Raw genomic sequence first — 5,994 nt, forward strand, 5'->3', positions numbered from 1 at the left:
ACTTAAAACATACATTGTCCTCAATGAAAGAGCATAAATATAAAATAAGAGTGAGAGAAAGGAAAGAACACACCCGAGGAGTCAGGGCGGATACGTGATTGCATAAGCAACCTTTCTCAAAGAGAGTTCTTCTACAGTCTCTTCTTCCAAAGTCGGGTTCTCATGTAGTAGCTTTGGGTAGTGCCTATTGACCTTGAAATTTTGATTAGTGCATTCTCCTTGTATTCCAGGATCAAAGAAGAATCTTTGATAAGTAAAAGTGTTGAATGGGCACGCGAAAGTGATCTCCCTTTTCACAATATCAAGAATCAAAGGATTACGGGGCTGCCTCACTATTTTTATTTCATCTTTAAGTGAGATCCTATGCATACATGTGGAATGGCTAATATCACGAGTGTCAGCCAAGGTCCATCCAATTCCCTTCTTATGTTTCTGCTTAAGTGGAAGCTTTGATGAATAATATGAATCCTCGGGAAGTGGTTTAGGCTCTACAGAATATGGTTGTTCAATGGATGGTATGTTTGGGGCAGCCGGAATGTCAAGAGCTTCAGCTACATAAACAACTTCGTTTACACTGTCACCCTGCAAGGCAACATCAATCTCAGCACAAACAACACAAAGGTTAGTGTTAGTACAATCATCACATGAGTAAATATCATCAAAACCAGATAAAGTTGGAAAATCAACTGAAAATAAATCAGAATAAGCTTCATCAACAACTTCAGAAAGCAACTCTATCTGAAAAACAGAATGCTCTTCCTTGTCAATCTTCTTATTTTTTAGTACTCCTTGTGGGAAAAGGATTGGTGATACATACTTTTTTTCAACCTCAACAATAATAGAAGGTTCAGGTTTATTTTCAGGTGTTACACTAACAATGTTTTTTTCTGGGGCTGGTTCTGCAACTTTTTCGGATCTCAAGGAAATCGCACTCACATTGGGGGCTTTTGGATTCACTACTGTTTGGGCAGGTAGTTGGTTCGATCCTTGAGCTTGCTGCATGGCATTCATTGAAGTGGCAAGTTGTCCAATTTATGTTTGCAAAGTCTGAATACTAGAATCTGTTCTTTGCTGAAATTGGAGACTGTTTACAACCATTTGCTTAATAAGTTCCTCTAGTGAAGGTTCAGAAGGTGAAAATGTGGTTACTTGTGAAGGGTTATATGACGGTGGTGGTGGTGGTGGAATGGGTAGCATCAGTTGTTTCACTAAATAGGTAAGTTCATCAATTCTGGTTTCTAGAGCTTTGTTGGAAGAAGAAACTTGAATCTCATTCACATCTTTTGCTTGGACCGCAAAATTATCCCTTTGTCATACCCCAAAATTTGCCCGTTGATATTACAAGGCATTTTTCAAGGCACTCCGACTTATTCTGCAAGGCATTGATCTTAAAGGAACCAAAGGCCAGCTCACAACGGACCCACTCCAGAAAAAGGCCCAAACTAGCTCGCTCGCTAGGCGAGCAATTCCTTCGCCTAGCGAACCCCTCGTTATGACACTCGCCCCAGCGAAGCATCAGATCCAGTAAAAGCCCAAACTAGCTTGCTCGCTAGGCGAGCAATCCCTTCGCCTAGCGAAGCTTGCGAATATCAGAATTTCTGGGCTTCCTTCTGAGCCCATTAGGTCACAACAAGAGTATTATAAATAGCCAAGCTTCAGTCAGAAAAAGGGAGGACGAAAAAGGACGAAAAAGGACGAAAAGGGGAAGACAGAGACAAGGACGGACGGAAACCCTGGCATAGAAACCCTGGAGGCTACTTTAGAGAGTTCCGAGTGAAGAAACCCTGAAGGCCGCTCCGAAGCTACCGCCGCCCAACTCCATCCGATACCAAAAGCGATCAGTCTCTTCAACATAGCAGCTTAGTTGCAAGCAGGTTTGCGCATCACTATTGTTTTATGCTTTTAATCGATAATCTCTATATATCTAAAGCATCATGATTGATGTTTCGAATATGTAATTTGATTGCACATGCGAATTTAAATATGCTTAAATATCATGAATGTTTGTCCATGCTATTCCTGTAATCAAGTGCCATACAAGTTCAGGTTTTCGGAGATCATGCTGCTGTCAAACTCCAAACCCGTGGCCGCTCGCTAGCACATCGCTAAGCGAGCCTGTAGCGAGCATTCGCTGAGCCTTCGCCAGGCGAAGCAGAGGCGAACGGGACAGTGGCTGCTTTGTTTCTTTTCTATTATGCCTCATGTCTATCTAACCAAGACTTATTATTCTGCATCATTTGGCCTGAGATTATGACTGTTGTGTTGTAGTGCAATTTTCAATTGTACTTTACTTTGATGCTCTAACCCGTGTGTTGAATTGTGCAAAGGTTTACATATTCCCGAGGAAACGGCCGGCTAGGTATCCCACTTTATGTGTGGGAGATCCTTATGGAGAATCACCCTGAATTACTCAATTGTTTAATGTATTCATTTAATGGCGAAGATCCCCCTAATGGCTTAATTGATCTTAATGTATTGACTTTAATGAGGACCTAATTACTTAATCGATTACGGCTATATAATTAATTGTAAAACTTTGCCTTTGAATAAGTGATCTTGGACCTCTCTTTATTGCCTTACAATATTACGGTCATGTCCCGCGAATGTGGGGATACCCTTAGCAAAGACCCTTCGATTAAATCATCATGTCCCTCTAAAATAAATCATAGCCCCTCGGATGTTGCCTTCGAATATATGATTTTGTCCCTCGATGACCCTTCGGTGTAGCCTACGGTTAAATGATGATCGTCCCTTCAAATGCTAAGGTATCCTCACAACTGTTGCCTTCAATGACCAATCGATGACCCTACGATGACCCTTTTACATCCAAAGGATAAAACTGCTTACTTCTCAATAGTAAGGACAGTTTTACCCTCATAAGGATAGGAAATGCCCGGAAAGACCTCGGATAGGTATAACTCTTAATTGCTTATTCACAATTTAAAACTACTTTTCACACCTTACACCTTTCAAAACCTCCATTAGAAAATCACCACTTGGCATACATTCGCACTAGAATCATTGCCGAGTTATATTTTTCTAAACGACTTTCAAAACTAAACGAGATAGCCACTTTGTATACATTCATACAAGAATCATTACAAAGTTAAATTCTCCTTTTCAAAACATTTCCTACACATTTCTCAAACACTCTTTCAAACTAGAAAAACATAAATGATTGAGTAATTAAGAGCCCATGGATAACCATGGATACAAAGGGTGCTAACACCTTCCCTTTGTATAATGTACCTCCCGAACCTAAGAATCTAAATTAAGGTCTTTCCTGTTCTTTTCCACCTTTCCTTATGGGATAAAAGAAAAGTCGGTGGCGACTCTTGCTAACCGCGACATTGCGATTAAAAAACACAAAAAGTCAGTTCACCGTATGACACCCTTGTTGTGAACTATTGGGAGTTAAGTGACATCTTCTCAATCAAGGATTTGGCAGCAGCTGGAGTCTTATCAACAAGTGCTCCACCACTAGTGTCATACCCCAATTTTGTCCGGCCATTTGTGGTTTACCCATGAGATCTTTTTGTTTCAAAGGCCCATTTGCATAAGTGTGTTCATAATCTAAAATATGGTTTGAATCTTTTTACATTACTAATCCAAAACCTATTTTTTCTATTAGTAAGTATTAAGAGCCACGTTATTATTTCTATGATCACTATTTACTAGTCCATTTACACATCCCAAATATTTAGACCAAGTTCTAAGTTCTTCATGGGTTCCCAAATTAAATTTGCATTTTTTAGAAACATGTATGTGTCGTTTTTAAATTAAAAGTTTCATATTTAGATTTTTTGTATTTAAAATAGAATTGTGTTGTTTTTTAAAGTCCCATATTTAGATTTTTGTATATAAAATAGAATTGTGTTGTTTTTAAATTAAAAGTCCCATATTTAGATTTTTGTATTTAAAATAGAATTGTGTTGTTTTTAAATTAAATCACTATACTTAGTTTCTTTGTACCTAAGTTAGAATTATGTTATTTTTTAGATTAAGTCATTATACTTAAGTTAGAAATATGTTGTTTTTAAAATTAAGTCATTATACTTAAATTAGAAATTTGTTGTTTTTAAAATTAAGTCATTATACTTAAGTTAGAATTATGTTATTTTTTAGATTAAGTCATTATACTTAAGTTAGAAATATGTTGTTTTTAAAATTAAGTCATTATACTTAAATTAAAAATTTGTTGTTTTTAAAATTAAGTCATTATACTTAAGTTAGAAATATGTTGTTTTTAAAATTAGGTCATTTTACTTAAGTTAGAAATATGTTGTTTTTAAATTAAGTCGTTATACTTAAGTTAGAGATATGTTGTTTTTAAAATTAAGTCATTTTACTTAAGTTAGAAATATGTTGTTTTTAAAATTAAGTCATTATACTTAAGTTAGAAATTTGTTGTTTTTAAAAGTTGAAATTGATTAGCATAAATAAATATTGAGTTAAATTTTGAAAAGCTTAAAAGATAATTACATTATTAAAATTTAATTCAATAAGTTCCAAATAATCCAATTACATTTTATCTTTAAATTTTTTTATTAAACTAAATAATTACATTTTTTGACTAAGTAGAATTTGCTGCAAAAACAGGTTTCTAATTCTAATGACCAAGACCAAAATCAATGGACTAGTTAAGCACTCCTTTGGACCTAGGCGCAAAAACATGCTGTCTTGAAGCTTGGAGCAGCCACTTTTCCATTCCATCAAAGTCTCTTCAAACCTGTGACCTGCAAAGAGAAAATAGCTTATTTTAAAAGCACTTTTCAAAAGCACTTAGAGAGCTGAAAAACAACTAAATGAATCATTCAGTTTGAAGCTTTATCCATAAGGTTAACCTAAGCATCCAAAAAGCGTTTTTTACATTAGCTTAAAACAAGAACAGATCAAATCCCACATAATTTGGGATGAGAAAATCGAAAAGAAAAAGGAGTTTTTTAAGGCTTAATCCTTTCTTCATAATAATAACAGAAGAGAGGTTAACTGGGGGATACACATCATAGTAAGAGATTTTTCAAAAGAAACTCTAAACATATCAGCAAACACAACAATAAACGCAACAAAGTTATTTTTCTTCAAAACCCAAAATCAAGAACAACATAAACACAGCAAAGTTATTTTTCTTCAAAATCCAAAATCAAGAACAACCTAAACACAAACAGAGTTTTCTTTCAAAAACCATAAAGAACACAACAGCAAGAAATTTCTCAAAAACCCTAAAAACTTACGGAAAAGCAAAAGGAAGGTAGTTCACCTCACTGAAGAATCGCTCGCCGAAGAGAACCGTTGCCGGCATCCGAAGGATCTCACCGAACCCGGAGATTTTCAGAACTTCTGATTTGGTAAACGATTCACCTCTATCTTCCTCCATGAGTTCCCTTTTTGTAGATTTTTCGGTTGAGTTTGTTTTCGTATGATTTTATGTCATGTGGCTCGAAATTATGAGAAGGAGAAAGAGGGAAGTGGTTCATGAAACAGAGTTAGGGAAGAGAGAGAGTGAAGCGACGGAGAAGAGCGGAGGCTCCGCCGTGAGCCGCCGCCTCCGATCGTCTTCTCCAAGAGAGAAGAAATTTAGGGTTCGTGAAAGGAGGCGCTCTGTACAGAGCCCTTTCGTTTGAGTTTGGTATGAAGAGAGAGAAAAGCTTTTGAATAAATGACGTTTTATTTTCCTATTTTCTTTTTTTAACCGTGTTTGGTATTGGTGAGGTGGCGGTGACAAGTGTCACCAACCCTGGACACTTGTCACCGTTCAGAAAAAGAAGCCTCCTAGGTCAACAAGTTTGACCAGACCCTTCATGGGTTTTTCCTTTGCTCTTAGGCCCATGTTTCCTGATTGTTCACACCCCCACAGTTTAGAATAGAACAAATACTATTGTTAATAACATTTTATTTTATTTTCGAAATCATAATTATACTATTGTTGATATTACTTTATTTTATTTTCGAAATTATAATTATACTATTGTTGATATTATTTTATTTTATTTT

General features: G+C 36.1%; 1 long non-coding RNA gene across 1 annotated transcript; it reads right to left on the reverse strand.

Moving 5' to 3' along the window:
* Positions 1 to 4,525: 4,525 nt before the first annotated feature.
* Positions 4,526 to 5,638, reverse strand: LOC127076303 (uncharacterized). Its single transcript, XR_007786796.1, has 2 exons — positions 5,261 to 5,638; positions 4,526 to 4,736 (listed from the first exon to the last, which is right to left on the reverse strand). It is a non-coding gene; the product is annotated as an uncharacterized LOC127076303 (long non-coding RNA).
* Between the last annotated feature and the right edge of the window lie 356 nt (positions 5,639 to 5,994).

The sequence above is a fragment of the Lathyrus oleraceus genome, chromosome 1 (genome assembly GCF_024323335.1).
Source record: "Lathyrus oleraceus cultivar Zhongwan6 chromosome 1, CAAS_Psat_ZW6_1.0, whole genome shotgun sequence".
NCBI classification, from domain to species: Eukaryota; Viridiplantae; Streptophyta; class Magnoliopsida; order Fabales; family Fabaceae; genus Lathyrus; species Lathyrus oleraceus.